The following is a 14971-nucleotide window of genomic DNA, read 5'->3' on the forward strand; positions in this document are numbered from 1 at the left end:
TGTTGCAGAAATAACTACAACATCTCCCCACAATTTGTTGAAACACATTCTAGTTTCAACAAATTGTCAAGAAACAAAAAATGTAGCACAAAAGATAAAATGACTTTTTTTTAAAAGTGATATTTATATCACTATAAAATAACGATATTTGATAGTTGTTTGTTTCAACTACATACTTATTTTCATCTACTGATCCCCCCCCCCCAAAACAAACACGGGTTTCATTTCAAGTGACTGAATCCTCACCATGGCAGTAACGGGCTGTAACACATGATACAACGATTTTCCGTCAGAGGTCATGTTTAAGAAACACGAGTACACACCAGAAAATAGTAAAGATTAATGTCAGAGGTGAAAATCGTTGGACAATAGGCTCCTAATGGCCCCTGTCAGATCCCATGATTCTCTCTGTTAAAGCTTGGGTGCAGGGATGTGGGATTGGATGGGAAATGGGGGTTAGGAGGGGCAGCGATAGTGGGCGGGGCTGAAGCTTTTTATTGCTATCATAAAAGTTTACACGACCGCCATCTCTTACAATCCATATTGACAGGAGTTTTCAGAGGAAAGCCTCCTAAAGCGTTGGAAAAGAAAAAAAGAAGGCTGTATCCTCGGCCAGCCTTAGGTGCAACATACCCTTGTAATAGGCCAAGGAAAATATAGACTTATGGAAAATGAAATGAGGCATGAATGACCATAAGCGTGAAGACAATTACACCCTTCGGAAATCGTATATTTGTGAAGATAATTTCTGGAGGAGTCTGCGTGCTCGGACCCAGTTGGGTTACAGTATCTTCTCTATGCTTGAACTCTCCTTGAACTTGGAATAACCGTCACTGGAGTGGGACGTGGCTATCTGCCCCTGCATCTGGTTATTTTAGCTCCAATTTGCAGCCTAATGCCACAATTACCCTGATCTATGGCTCGAGTCACCCCTTTAATGGCTCACTGTCAAAATCAGCACATTTGCAGAAGCAAGGGCCTGAGAGGAAGTCCTGACTTTGCTCCATTGATGGTGTGATTGATTTGGGTACTACTGTTTTGTTCCATGAATGGCTGCATTAACCAGAAGTTTAGGGCAAACCAAATAACTTGACTGATAAAACTGAATAAAGAGGGACATATAGATTCTACAGTGTCCTTTACAAACGTCTTAATGTTTGTAATAATAGCCCAATGTATTAGACTGATTGCGGTTAATAAAACTATAAAACAAGGTGGAGAATGAGATAAAAACCTGAATCACTTCACTTTCTCCTCTTCCATTTATTGCGATCCCGTCTGAAATTAAACAGAGTTTGTACTCATTCTCTGAGATGTATTTTCATGAGTTTTGCTCCAAGGAAAACAGTTACCTTGACAGGCAGGTAAGACTGATGAAACAAGCACAGGTTTTCGATTAACCCTGCTCCTCTGCCTTTTTCATCAAATCACTATGCTTTCTCTCACTTTCTGCTCTTTGGTTTACACTTTGGAGGTATGTCTGGGTGCATTCTGTCACATTTTAACAGTTGTTTAATAGGAAATACATCCAATTGTGAAAGATGTTTTAAAGGAAGGTCTATCATGCCTTTTAATTTTTTCCTTTTCCTTCATTGTATCTTATACATGTTCTTCTGTATTCAAAACTTGAAAGTTACAAAAGGTCAAAGAGGCTCCTCTCTCTCACAGAAAACACTGCTTCTGAAACTCCTCGTCAGTACTCTCAGCGTAATTCTGTGACTTTGTGACATCATACTACATCACAGAGTCACACAGTCACAGACATATGAATTGATTTAGCACAGCTGCTCTGTTGTACTGATGCTAGCTCAGGCATGTGTGAGCTACTCTTATTGATCTCTAGCCCCCACTAATACTCAGAAATGCTATGCTAATGGTATGCTATTGAGCAAAATATAACTCCTTCATTACTATTGTAGTTACATAACATATGTTTGTGATTTGCAGTTGAAATGTCATCTAAGGGTGAAGGTGGGTTATAGCGTGTTGAAAATATGTTTGCACATTGCAAGGTTGCATATAATCATTGTTTCAACCACTTAGGTCAGAAAAGTGACTGCCACTTATGAAAGATATTACTTACAAATATAGGAAACAACAAATAAATGCACCTCATCAAAAAAAAAGTGGATGTAGCCTTTTTAACCAGATGCATGCATATGTTTACACCTGCAGCTCACCAATAATGATCACTGTGTTAATGCCTCTAAAGCTTGACAGACTCTCTGTAATCACAGTCTGAATATGTCCCTTTAGACAAGAGTGTAATAATGAGGGTCTAAAATGTGACATTACAAAGTAAGATAAGATGCAGCTCTAATAACATCATACAGAGGAGAGATACTGCAGTGTGTGGAAAGAGTGACTCCACTTTGGCTGCCCAGAATCCTCTCACAGCGATGAAAAGCAGCCCCCAGAAGTCCACTCCATCACGGCATGGCTCTCTGCCCTCGCTGTGGCGTGACTGGGACAAGGATGAGTGGCGGTAAAGGACAAACTCATGGACACCAGTTGGGTTCCCAGAACCAGCACACATTATTACCCCCAACAGAAGCCGAGTGAAGGCAGGAGCCAGGAGCTCGTCCCCGGCACAGCTTCGGTGGGAGATGCAAAAACAGATGGCCACCCCCAGCAAGACATTAGCAGCAGAGATTTGAAAACATCTTGAAGCCCCTGTCGCCACACAGAGACTGTGGTCAGGAGGCTAATGTGAGAATAGTAAAACATCGGCGTAAATGGTAAAATGAGCTGCGATAAGAACAACAGCTGTCAGAAATTACAAGGAACTGCATGCTACAGTGTATTTGTTTGGGTCTACAGTGTAACATTGAAAAGGCCATTGTCTGCCTGTGCATGAGGAAACTGCTGAGGCTTTGCTGGGACCAAAGATGATGTTACTGAGCTGGAACAATAAGCCAGTCAAAACAGAGATCTACCCCTGCCTACCAGTATGTATAGAGATTGTTTATTAACATTTGAAACTGTGGATGTAATGAACTATGACATCCTCTAACATAAATGTTAATAAACACAGAGCGCTTGCCACAGTTACTGTGGTACTTATCATTTAATGCTGCAGGTAGTAGATGATTTTCAGCAGTCTCATGTTTTTATCTGCATTCAACAAAATACTGTTTACTGGATTAAAAGGTATACTAGGCAGGATTTCAACAAAACAATATATAAAATGTAAAGTCCCATAAAAAGTAAAGCCTCTCAGTTATCACTTATGACCTGGGACATTTTTGGGCATCAGACTCAAGACAGTGGTGTGTAGCCCCCAGCCAATAACATCGCAAGGTGTGGACTCACTGCATAGCAACTTGGTTACATTGCTGTCTCTGTCTCTCTTCTGCTCTTGGTCTGTTTGACTGAGGGTGGGGCTAAGCTATGCTCTCACAGGCAGAACAGAGAGTCCAACAATGGACAGGGTAAAACGTGCAATCCGGATGGTTTTGCACAAAATCCAGAGGGCTGTGCAGAGTTCGAGGTGTTTATTTTTGCTTTAGAATGCAACCACCTTTAAAGATAAAAATAATGCTGCTCCACCGCTTCATTCACTCTCTAGCTCACTCAGCCACCACTGTTATCTCTATCTAAATATCTCTTGTATTTTTAGCGATGAATTATAAATGAAAGGTGAACAAATCACTAGTGGCCTGATTCAAACATCCAAACAAATACTGCATTAGGAAGCACACAAACAAGACATGAACCCAAGGTGACACGTATCATTGTCTCCAGTCCAGTGGTTGTTCTGCGGGGGCGATATTTGTTGCAGCAGTGTCATGAGACTTGTGAACAGAGGGTTTGGCTATTCCTGGACATTTTCTCCACACCTGTGCCTGGAGTGCACTGGGTTGGCATTTCAAACTTTATCACCTGTCACAAGAGAGACACCGGCTGCTCTGGAGAGCACTGCTCCCTGCCGCCACCACCCCGCAAACCCCCACCCTCTGCCCTTCCACTCGCGAGACATCACACCCGTCCTTGGAACTCGTGCTTGGAAAGAGAAGACGAAGATTTCCCCAGTGGGAGGCTACAGCCGCTGGCCAGCCGACACCCATATTGTCTTCTGGCTTCTAATTGATTTGATGACTGGGAAATCATCTTGATCATGTAAAGCTAGGTGCTGCCTTCTCACATATCCATCCTTATGTGTTAAACCACTGCAGGTTTCAATGCACAATAAGTAACATATTCAACCAGCAGGCCAGTGCTCAAACACACAACTTGCTGTCAGGTGTTTTTATGTATCTATTGCATCTTGTATTTCTTTAACTTTTACTGTTGCAGTAACAGAAAATCCTCACAGGGATAATCATCTAATCTTTGTCAATATTAACATTATAATCATCTTGGCCAAAAATGATAATGTGGTGTTATCTCAATAATTAATGGAATAAGATGGAAATCTGCACATATTACTCAAATATATTTTAATTGCTGGATATACTTGAACAATAAATTACTAGAAACATTTGTCTCTATTTCTTTTTGATTCTCTGGTTTACAAGATGTAATTAGACGCTCAATACGTAGCTTCATTCATTGTCTTTATTTACATCCACCGACAACACTATGCTTAAACTAGTGTATTTAAAAGACATGTTTACCTTTTGGTCGACTCTAGGTAATTAAAGCCATAAAATGTATAGTTAGGGGATAATCCTTGGAATAGGTGACAGAGGAGGTCCTCACAAGGATAAAAGTGAAAGACTGGCAGTTGCTTGGCTTTAGGGATTATAGTAGCCGTATCATTAGCATCATTAGTAACAGGTGACCGTCAAGATTAGGGGATGAATGTACTTAGAGGAAGTCCTCACAACCACAGTAATTCAAATTTGAGCGTGTGTGTGGTTGTGTGAGTGTGTGTGTGTGGCATGGCAGTCTCCCGGGGACACAGTGATCAAGGTGACACGGCTCTCTGGTCTCCACAGGGGGTGTCTGGGCTCCAGAAGGCCATGGGTGTCACAGCAACAAAGCCCCACACTGGATGATGTCATACCACACACACACACCGACACACACACACACAGAGAAACACAGGGACTGACACCACAACTGGACATGGTGAAAGATTTAATCTGCAGTTGAGTTTTGAATTGTTGTTTCTGATTGCAACATGATGTGCGGCTGATTAGGGTTCAAGATGATCTACTCTGCAAGACAGTTGAGAAGCGGATGATACAGCTGGAGTGTGTCCACTTGGTCCATTACTGTGTATTTTGTGTTTAAATGGACTCACATTTAATGGATTGGATGGACAAGTAACAAGTAACATGGACAAGTAACATAAATGTTGTTCTGGTAAGCTATGACTGATATTTTTATAACAATCTGAAAACAATGTCAGAACGTGAAAGGGGTTTCTTGGGAACAGACATATCACCTGAAGCTGCAGCTTCATGACGAGTTTCAGCTCATTGTTAAGCTTTCCGGCCCACAACTTTCCTTTTTTGGTTCTCTCTCACTGCGCTCAAAGTGTTGTTTTCGGTGGAAGCAGCCAGCTGTTTTTAGAGGAAATGTTCTAAAAACTCACCGCATGCTGCTTGCCCTGCTCCAAACCACAGACAGACACATTGAAAGAATAGCTGGTGAACACAGTGTAGCATTGAGCAGCCAACGAGTCAGACATTTCCCTCAAGAGTTTGCAGAGACCAAAATCAGAGCTTGAAGAGAGTGTATGTTAGACCTACATTTATCAGGTGGACACAAACATGACTTGATATGAATCATCACGGTGAAGGTGTATCTTAGCAACTGTTTGCTTACAAATTTGTCAAATCAACTACAAAGATGTCTTACAACTACTCATAGTAATCTCCTGCAGCCTAAAATAAATTGGGTTACTGTTAAAATTTTGACACTAATTGCTCAATTGTTTATCTTTGTGAACCTTTGCTTCTATATTCAACATGAAATGTGAGGGGACACACTTGGTCAGCCAACAGTTTTTTGGATCGACTTAGTGTGTTAGCATCCTTTCATAAAGACATCATGTACATGTCATATTTTGTGTTCTTTAGTCATTTTTAAAAAAACCTGGTTCCACTGTCAGAAAATCTATAATTTTTTTAAGCTCAAACTGCTCTTTCAAGCTAGCACTGACACTGAAAAGTCTGTATTTTTTAACAGTAAGGCTAGTCTTAAAAAGTAAAGCTATACTCCACGTGCACTGTGAAATGACTGTCGGAACAATGATATCATTTAAGATGAGGACTGGGCAGCTTAAGTAGGGGGGTCAAAAGCCCCCTGCTGTTCTGGCGTTAGCGGCTATGACGGTACAAGTACTGGTCATTATCTGTCCTACTCCACTACGCCCACTCAGTGTCTGTGACTGTGTGTGCTGTATGATCATCAAAAGTGCATGCCGGGGGAGAATTAGGGAATGAAACATAATGTCAGCAATAACACAAAGGACCTTGGTTTAACATTTCAGCCTGTACTGTGCCCGTGCTACAGCCCAGAGCAGAACCAGCGCTGGCCTGCTGCTATGCTCTGACCCGCCCGTCCACAGGCTCGCTTCACCATCTGAGGCTGCAAATGTATGCAGTGCACAGAAATACACCATGAGCTATAAGCATTTCGTTGGTCATAAACTGACCTTCTTTCATACGTGATCAGGATAAAGTTGTACTTGTTGCATTATATACTAGGGATGTCCTGATCCAATCTGTAGGTTGGGGATTGGGGCCGATATGGGCATTTTTCCACTGATGGTAATCGGCAAATTTGAACTTGGACCCAAGCCTGACTTTTAAAAAAAAACATTTTTTGCATCAGAGCACAATTTGCGGCAGAACGCAGACATGCGCGTAGCGTTACTCTGGCAAACCTGTGGATAAAATGTCTGCAGTGTGAAAATAACTTAAATTGGAAAGCGAAAGCAGTCCAAGGACATGTAACATCTGCAACATGACCGTTTCGTGGAGCTGCATTTAATACTACTCATTTGACACGGCATACAAAAAACAAACACTCAAAGAATTCACTCAAGCAATACAGGCAAAGGCACTGAAGCAGCAAACACTCACGGATACTCTCAAAAGGAAAGAAAAATATCCTCTAGACAGCGACATGGCCAAAAAATATTACAGAGAAGGTAACTGAATAAATCGCTCTGGATAAGCAGCTCATCTCCATGGTAGAGGATCAGGGTTTTCTTTGTCACCTGGAGTTTTCAAATCCCTTGTATGCTCTGCCATCTCGACATTACATTACACTGACTCCACTATCGAGTTACAACGTGCTGTTGTGCACACTAGTTTCGTGGGTCTCATACAGCAAAGCATGTAAAACAGGCTCTCGAGGAGATGCTGAACGCGTGTGATATAGACAAGCAACGCGTCCACGTCATTTTACGTGACAACGTAAGGAATATGAAAAAGCAATAGATGATAGGAGGTATCAAGCGTGGGCTGAGTTGTGTACACACTTCATCTGGCTGTACACGAGGGTCTGCTGTCACAGTGCAGCATCACAGACTCACCTGCTAACACAAGGAAGGTGGTCGGCCAATGTTGGAATAGCATATGCAGAATAAGAAAGTATATGAATAAAAAGCCATAAAAAAGTATTTACTTTGTTTCAACAAAATAAGAAAATACTAATAAGGAACAGCTTGGATGCAGGTACTTTTTTTTCTTAATGCAGCTGTATTATCTAGGAAAATATTAGTTTAGGCTAAGTATCGGATCAGGACTTGGTATCAGGAGATACTAAATATTAAAGGACTCAGATCGGGATCGCAAAAAAAGCAAAAAGATTGGGACATCCCTAGAATATATGAATGGGATTACATTCGTTTTACACAATTTCACTTTCAGTTTGGATTCTGATGTAATGTGGGTCACAAAATAGCCACACACACACGCGCACACACACACACACACACACACACACACACACACAGGGCCCACTACTGGTCTAACCCTAACCTTAATCATTGACTTGCAAATCAGCTTTTTCCCAGTCAGGGACACAGCTTTTGTCTGTGATTGGCCAAGCAGTTCCCAATTAACTGATCAGAAAACTGTCCCCATGAGTTGCCTAACCCAAACACGCACAAACACACGGTAATTCATACACTGAGGCGTCCAAAAGTTCAGCGTATGCAGATTGTTATCCCCATATTTCGCCAGGCACATCTGGGTTGCATTTCGACCATACAACAACTGTAGCTGATCATGACAATTCTTGTGGTTCCACCAGCTCCATGGTGAATACGTGAGTCTACTCTGTGAAGACTTGGGATCTACAACAGAACAATGCTGGCAATATTGCAAAAAACATCTCAAACTCAAAAAAGACAACAAAACCATTTACCTACACAGCCTACTGACCTATTGTAGACACACAGAAATCAAGACAAAATGACAAATCAGAGCATTCAACAATATCAGGCAGGCATGACAGTCAGTTTCTAAAAAGCTCCAAGTGGATAAGCCGAATGGAGGGCGGAACAAAAGCGTGTCACACACGACAAGTGGAATCATGTGGTAAGAATTTTTAGGATACATGCTTTAGTCTCAGCTAAATTCAGATTTCTTTCATTTTTGTTTATACTAGCAAATGAAAATCGCTCGACAATAGATATGCAAAGCAATATAAAAGACAAGAGGAATTAAAGTCAACTATGGTGAGTAAACCGATTGCATTTTACGTTACGTTCTGCACCAATTTAAAAAGATACTGCTCAAAGTTACATCATCCTGACAATGTCAAGAGAAGTAGCATTTTTATGTGTTATTGTCTTTCAGTCTGTTGGACCATTAAAAACATTTTCAGATTCAGAACATGCAGATTCCCTTCTACACACAAACACACATATGCTACAATGCACACATGCAAACACACACACACACACACACACACACACACACACACATTCTGAAAAGCCATCTCTCCCTCATCTTCACAGTTCTCAGCCATAAAAACCCTCTCCTCCCAACACTCCGACACCCACACATTTTCACCCTCTGCTTTTCCAAGTTCTTACCCCCTCTCACCCCCCCCCCTCCAACACACACACCTCCTCAACCAAACTGCTTGAGCCACTTGCCTGCCAGGGAGGCAAGATGGCCCTCCAGCCCTCCAGCCAATCAGACAGCTTGGCTCGCACAGGAGATCACAGGCCAGCTGATCCAGCCTCCCGACTTCTTTCTTCATCTGCTCTTCTGGAAATATTTGGACTCGAGCGCAACATCGCTGATCGTGCTTTATGGGTCTGCTGGACAGAGAGAGCGAGAGAGAGAGAGAAAGAGAAAGAGAAAGAGAGATGTTTGGATGTGTGGCGAGATTTAAGATGTGATTATACCGGACTAATGACATGCTGAGTGAAGGGTTACGATGGTGCTTATGTTTATACTGCATGTGCTTGAGTCTGTGTGTTCAATACTCTAACATTTGGGGAAGGAGCTTCTTTCTCTATGAATGTTCATTGAAGAGATCAATGACCAAACTCATCTCAGTTTAGTAAATGCTGACAAACATCACAACATGCACTGCAATGACAAAACCCTGACCACAATCTGGGATATCTGGTAACAGAAATGAAACACTGTACACCACCAGGCATCTTATGCACTGGAGTTGCATTTCTGATCAACAACACACGGACACTGACCGCACACAACATGTTTGCCTTAGACTCTTTCAGAACTCTTCACTGAACTGAAGTGGTTCTTGAATGCTTTCATGGCTAGCTTGCGAACTAACAAGACACAACATGTTAATGTGATTTTGAATTTGTTTGGCAGAAAGGTATCGTCTTCTCGGATGGAGGAAGAAGTTTAACATGCTTGAACTGCTTCATGCTTCAAGTTGGCAGGCTGTCCAGCCTGCTCTCAGAGTACGGCAAACTTACATCCAGGAGAATTCAGAAACATAATCTGAAGTGAAGAGAACACAGATTTAGGCCACAAACTAGTACAATCCTTCATACTTTGCAAGACTAAGATACTGCTGTTATTTCTCCTGAGCAATAATGCTATTTGATTTTAGAAAGTCTCACATTGTTTCTGTTTTCTATTGAAATGATACAGGCAACACTGTTAACAATCTTTTAAGAGCTCCTGAACATCTCAATTAGTTTGCACATATGGAGAATGCCTCACAGGATGTAAAATGGGGGTCTACTCCTCTTTGTAGCATTCTCGTTGTCCTGTTGTCAACAATAAATTGCCACTGTAGTGTGCACAGTGACCAGACTTCATGGTTATTTTCCCTCTCAGCTGAACAGAGGCATTTTGGCACTGTAGGCATTCAGCTGATGCTTCTATCCACAGCGATTTACGATGCCTGAAACAGCAGAATGAGCTTCATCTTACAGATCACCAACACCACAAGCGGCCAATAAAGTGACGAGTACATGCTCACGCTCGCCTTGGTCTGTATCCGGTGTGACACACTCGCCCTGTTTGTCTTCCAGCTTGCAGCTGGCGGTGGAAATGCTGATCATGCTAAGTGGCATGTGGCTGAGATGCAGAAAAACATGCTCGGGTTGTTCTACCTTGAAATTTGCGTTTGCTCTTTCACAGAGAAAAAATTAGACAACAGAGGAGAGCGAGATTTTCCAAATGAGAAGAGTTATAGAAACCCTATTTTTAGGTTTTAATAATTTCTCTGTGTATACATTAGTATGTATAAACTGGTTAGATACACAGAATCTACTAAGTGCATCACAGCTACACTTAATGATCACTACTGTCAGGGCAATCTTCTCCATTTCATGTTGGCAGCCTTCACTCGGTTGACCTCATTTAAATGAGTTTTGGAATGAGGGCAGAAATTTAGGATGGCCAGGTCACCCATGCCCATTTATTCTCCACAGACAATGTTAGGTAATCAACAATAATAGTAATAATATTAATAATAATTCAGTGTATCATCACTGAATAAAGTGGTTTCAAATATTCCCCAAACTGCTTTATATAACAAGCAATAAATATGTAAAAAGTAAAAATGAATTGTGGAAAATTGGTCAGTAGAAAAGTTCCTTTGATGAAAAATGTCAAAGATAAAAGCAAAAAAAGGTCAATAAAAACATCCAGTCCCTGAACATTAACTCTAGTTGTGTAAACAACAGCAGTTTGAATCAGCTTAGTTGTGGCTCATGCAACATTTTTGATCAAATTTGGCAACTATGCTGCTGCCAAACAATGCAAAGGCTTCGATTCAACCCCCCTGACTTGACTTCTTTTTCACTGCAACTGCAGCTGAGGCTCATGGGAAAATTGAGGCATTTTAAGCCACCCCTTATATAGATGAAACAAGTCAAACTGACATTTGGCCACTGTTCTGTCTTCTTTTATATGTGGCTGTTTATCAGAAAATCTCATTGTGCTAATGTTTTGCTAAAGTACAAATACTGTCACAATATTCATATTGAGGTATTTGTTAAAATAACGTGATTTGATGCTTGATACTAGCATTTATATGGTGCTAACCATTACTTAACCGAGGAGTATAACTACAACCAATTAGGTTAAACACAGCATTAGCATGTAAAACACACATTCATCCATATATGTCTCAGAACAGCCATCTGTACACACAAACACACTTCATGGCACACAGTCTGAAGGGAAAATCACACCCCTGTTCTACCAAGAGAGGAAACTGTTGTGTGATTATGATGAACTGGTTAAACTGCAATTACGGCAGCGAGCGATGGGAGAGGAGACGACAGCAGTTTAGACGACAATTTGGGAGGCGGCTGCCGTGGCTGCTGCAGCTGGGGCCTGTTTTAATGCAGTAATTGATAGACTCTGCCAGTCACTAGTGGGTTCAGAATTAAAACTCAAATTATCATCATTAGGAACCCCCCCTAATTGCTGCATCAAATGCACATCAGCATTTTTGTTTTTCATTATAAAATTACACTTGTGTTATCTAATTTCATCAGCTGCATTGATGCCGTCCACTAAGGCTTTGTCAGTGATTTGAGGAGGATGTTTTTTTGTCCCTCGTCAGCCCCCTCACACTCAGAGACAGATCACACAGCCAGTTAATGAACATGTGATAGATCTCTGTCAGATTGGGGCCACAAAATAATTTTCAGGTGTTGATGCAAAACCATAAACACAATGCAGTCCTGACGCACATAAATGCAGTACACCGAAGCAGAAAACACTCTAGTTTGGATGACTTATGTATCACTGGGGATCGTAGCCGTGCCCATTTAATGCCTAATAAAGTCCACTCAGTGGAAACGTCTGCATTCATTGTGGCGATGGCTCTGAATATTTCCAGATCACACTAAAAATAACATGATTTCCACATGCATCTTTTTAAATCTATATTTCTTTTAGGATCCTTTGTTGATCCTGTGAAATTAAGATTTAATACTACTACAGAAGACAAAAGACAAATACTGCACACACTCCTTTGTGAGAAACAAAAAGAAAGTGAAAGAAAATCAGACAGAAGAAATTTAGCAACAATAAGGCTCAAACCCAAAGGTAAAAGGGGCAAAAACATGACACTCAAAGGACAAATTAACATCAGACAACATGCAGTAAAAGTGAAACTAAGTGGCACCGACCAAAACAACTGTTAAACATTCTGCTGTCCAGACAGGAACAAGGTTACCTGTCACTCTGGAAATGTAAAAGCTAAACAGTTATGAAAGACTACTCTATCCTACAATCGACAGTCTCCTTGCCCCCAGCGAGTTATGTCTCTTTCTGTATGAATGTGTGTGTTCATACAGTAAGCACCCACATAGAACATACATATTGTAGCTATATGCTGAGCAAGCTGGTGTTCTGTCAAAGCGACGAGAATTGGGTGCATGTGTGGTTTTTGTAGGTTTGTCTGTGTGTGTGCCCTTGACAGCAGTCCTGACCTGCCGTCATCCAGTTGTAAAGCAGTCAAACACTGAACCATCAGCCTTTGCAGTGCTGCCAAGCACTTAGCAATATGTAAATTGGTGTATAGTCTCTCGTACAGTACAGCTAAATTGACAAAATGAATCACATAACTATGGCATCTTCGCTGTAAACTACATATAATGAACAATGTACAGAACCCTCCAGTCAAGAGTTGATAGTCAGCACCTCTTAAACTGATATTTCATATAGTTTCCAGTGATCCAAGTTGCACATTTCACACAAAAATGGTGATTCCTTATGCATCAAAACACTGCACTGTTATTTTATTGTCTATAATATATCACATTTCACAGTGAATGCAGCATCTTTCAAGAGCTTAGTGTAAGTTGTGGTGTATTCAGGTGCTGCAGCTCTACACCAGTAGCACAGAACTGCACTTACAAGTGCTACAAAAACAGAATCCTTCTTCTTCAGGACTATTTTCCTTGCTAAAATCTGGCCCAATTAGAGAATATTAATGATTGTTAAATGTGCATATGCTGGAGCCGGAAAATGGGAAGGTTAATAGACAGGCAGCGTCACACGATCACATTTATCAGTTTCTATTTATCTCTCCTTGGGAGGTGGCAGGTTTACAGTAAATACCTTCTGTCCCCCTAATTTCCTAATGATGGTGATAATGATGGAGAATGGCGCAGTCATTAGCAAGGACAGGCTCTGTGCATCACTCTGTCAGCTACGTCTCTCCCAGGCCCGCAATGAGAAGTGATGGGGCCCAGCTGTTCCCCACATCCTCTCCCCAAACTGAACCTCTCTCAGAGACTGAGAGCTAAAGAGAGCGAGAGCAAGAGAGAGAGAGAGAGAGAGAGAGAGAGAGAGAGAGAGAGAGAGAGAGAGAGAGAGAGAGAGAGAAGTTAAGAGAAGGACAGAGAGATACAGGGAAAGTACAAACATCGAGGGACTAAGAAGAACAAGGAGACCTGAATACTTGCCAAACAAAAAAGGACAAAAAATGTCACAGGACTGTTAAGAAAATGTCGTATTAGCCTCTTAGCTCTTAATTGAGGACAACAAAATCATCCATGTGCCCCTATAAAACTGGTTACACCGGTGTCACATGCAAACACTTACGCAAGCAGCTTGGTCACGGATTGTAGTCTACATGCTAACATTTTGTAAAAAAAAAAAAAAACAACACTAACACTTTCTTTCTTTCTTTCTTGGGAGCCAGAAGAATCTACACAAACATGCTTACTCTTGGTAGTCAATGAATTAATGAGCCTAAAGAGCAGCTAAAAAGTACGTTGATAAAAGCATTCATACAAATGGTTTAGCATGCTGAGTGACACTAAGAACACTAATATCATCTGAACCCTTTGCCCAAAATGCTAATAAGTTGCAGGCTCCATGCTGTTATTCCATAGGTTAAATGCTAACACTTTGGTAGACAATATCATGAGTGATAAGCAGCCTATAAAACAACACTAGCATACCCTCATGTGTTTGCAATAGCATGCTCATTGCTAACACATGAGTATACCTGACAATTTCTACTCGTCACTACATTCTTAATATTAGCTGCTAATTTTGGTTCACAACAATTTATGCGCCAAAAACTATGTGCATCCAAAACTGTATGACAAAGTGGACTGTGCCCATCGACAAACACTAACTGCCCAGATGCCTTGCACTGGTAGTACCAGTACCTCAGGCTTCATATATACTTTAACAAGCAAAGACCATATTCACATGGCAGCCAATTTCCTGTTACCTGGAGCTCAAGTTGGAAATCTTGAACGCTGGAATAATGTTATGCTCCTGTACTATAAACATAGGGAATTGGTCAATGTTAGTATTCAACCACTTTCTAGCTAACATTCACATCCAATGCATTTCACATCTAGGCTGTTGAAGATGTGCGCTGATTAGAATGAGCTTTTCATCTTTCATCTTGTGGCATAATTTTGTGTTACAACATAGTGTTAGCTCAGAAGAGGCTTAAGTATAATGTAAGTTGTTGTCTAACAGAAGTTAATGGGTTATCAAATTTGTTGTTTTACCTCCAAATATGGCCTGAATATCTCTCTAGATTGTCACTATCCATTATCAGTTTGGTTGGTGATCGATGATGATGG

General features: G+C 41.1%; 1 long non-coding RNA gene across 11 annotated transcripts in view; it reads right to left on the reverse strand.

The window, feature by feature from the left end:
* The window catches only part of LOC119019569, a 100217-nt gene that overhangs the window by 24314 nt on the left and 60932 nt on the right, over positions 1-14971 (reverse strand). For 8 of the 11 annotated variants that reach the window (XR_005075081.1, XR_005075082.1, XR_005075088.1 and 5 more), the window contains exon 5: positions 9035-9232. The exons of 1 other annotated variant lie outside the window; for it this stretch is intronic. This is a non-coding gene — a long non-coding RNA (uncharacterized LOC119019569). The remainder of the gene's footprint in view (positions 1-9034; positions 9233-14971) is intronic. 2 more of the 11 variants (XR_005075084.1, XR_005075083.1) reach the window with 1 other exon arrangement.

This window comes from Acanthopagrus latus, chromosome 5 (assembly GCF_904848185.1).
Source record: "Acanthopagrus latus isolate v.2019 chromosome 5, fAcaLat1.1, whole genome shotgun sequence".
NCBI classification, from domain to species: Eukaryota; Metazoa; Chordata; class Actinopteri; order Spariformes; family Sparidae; genus Acanthopagrus; species Acanthopagrus latus.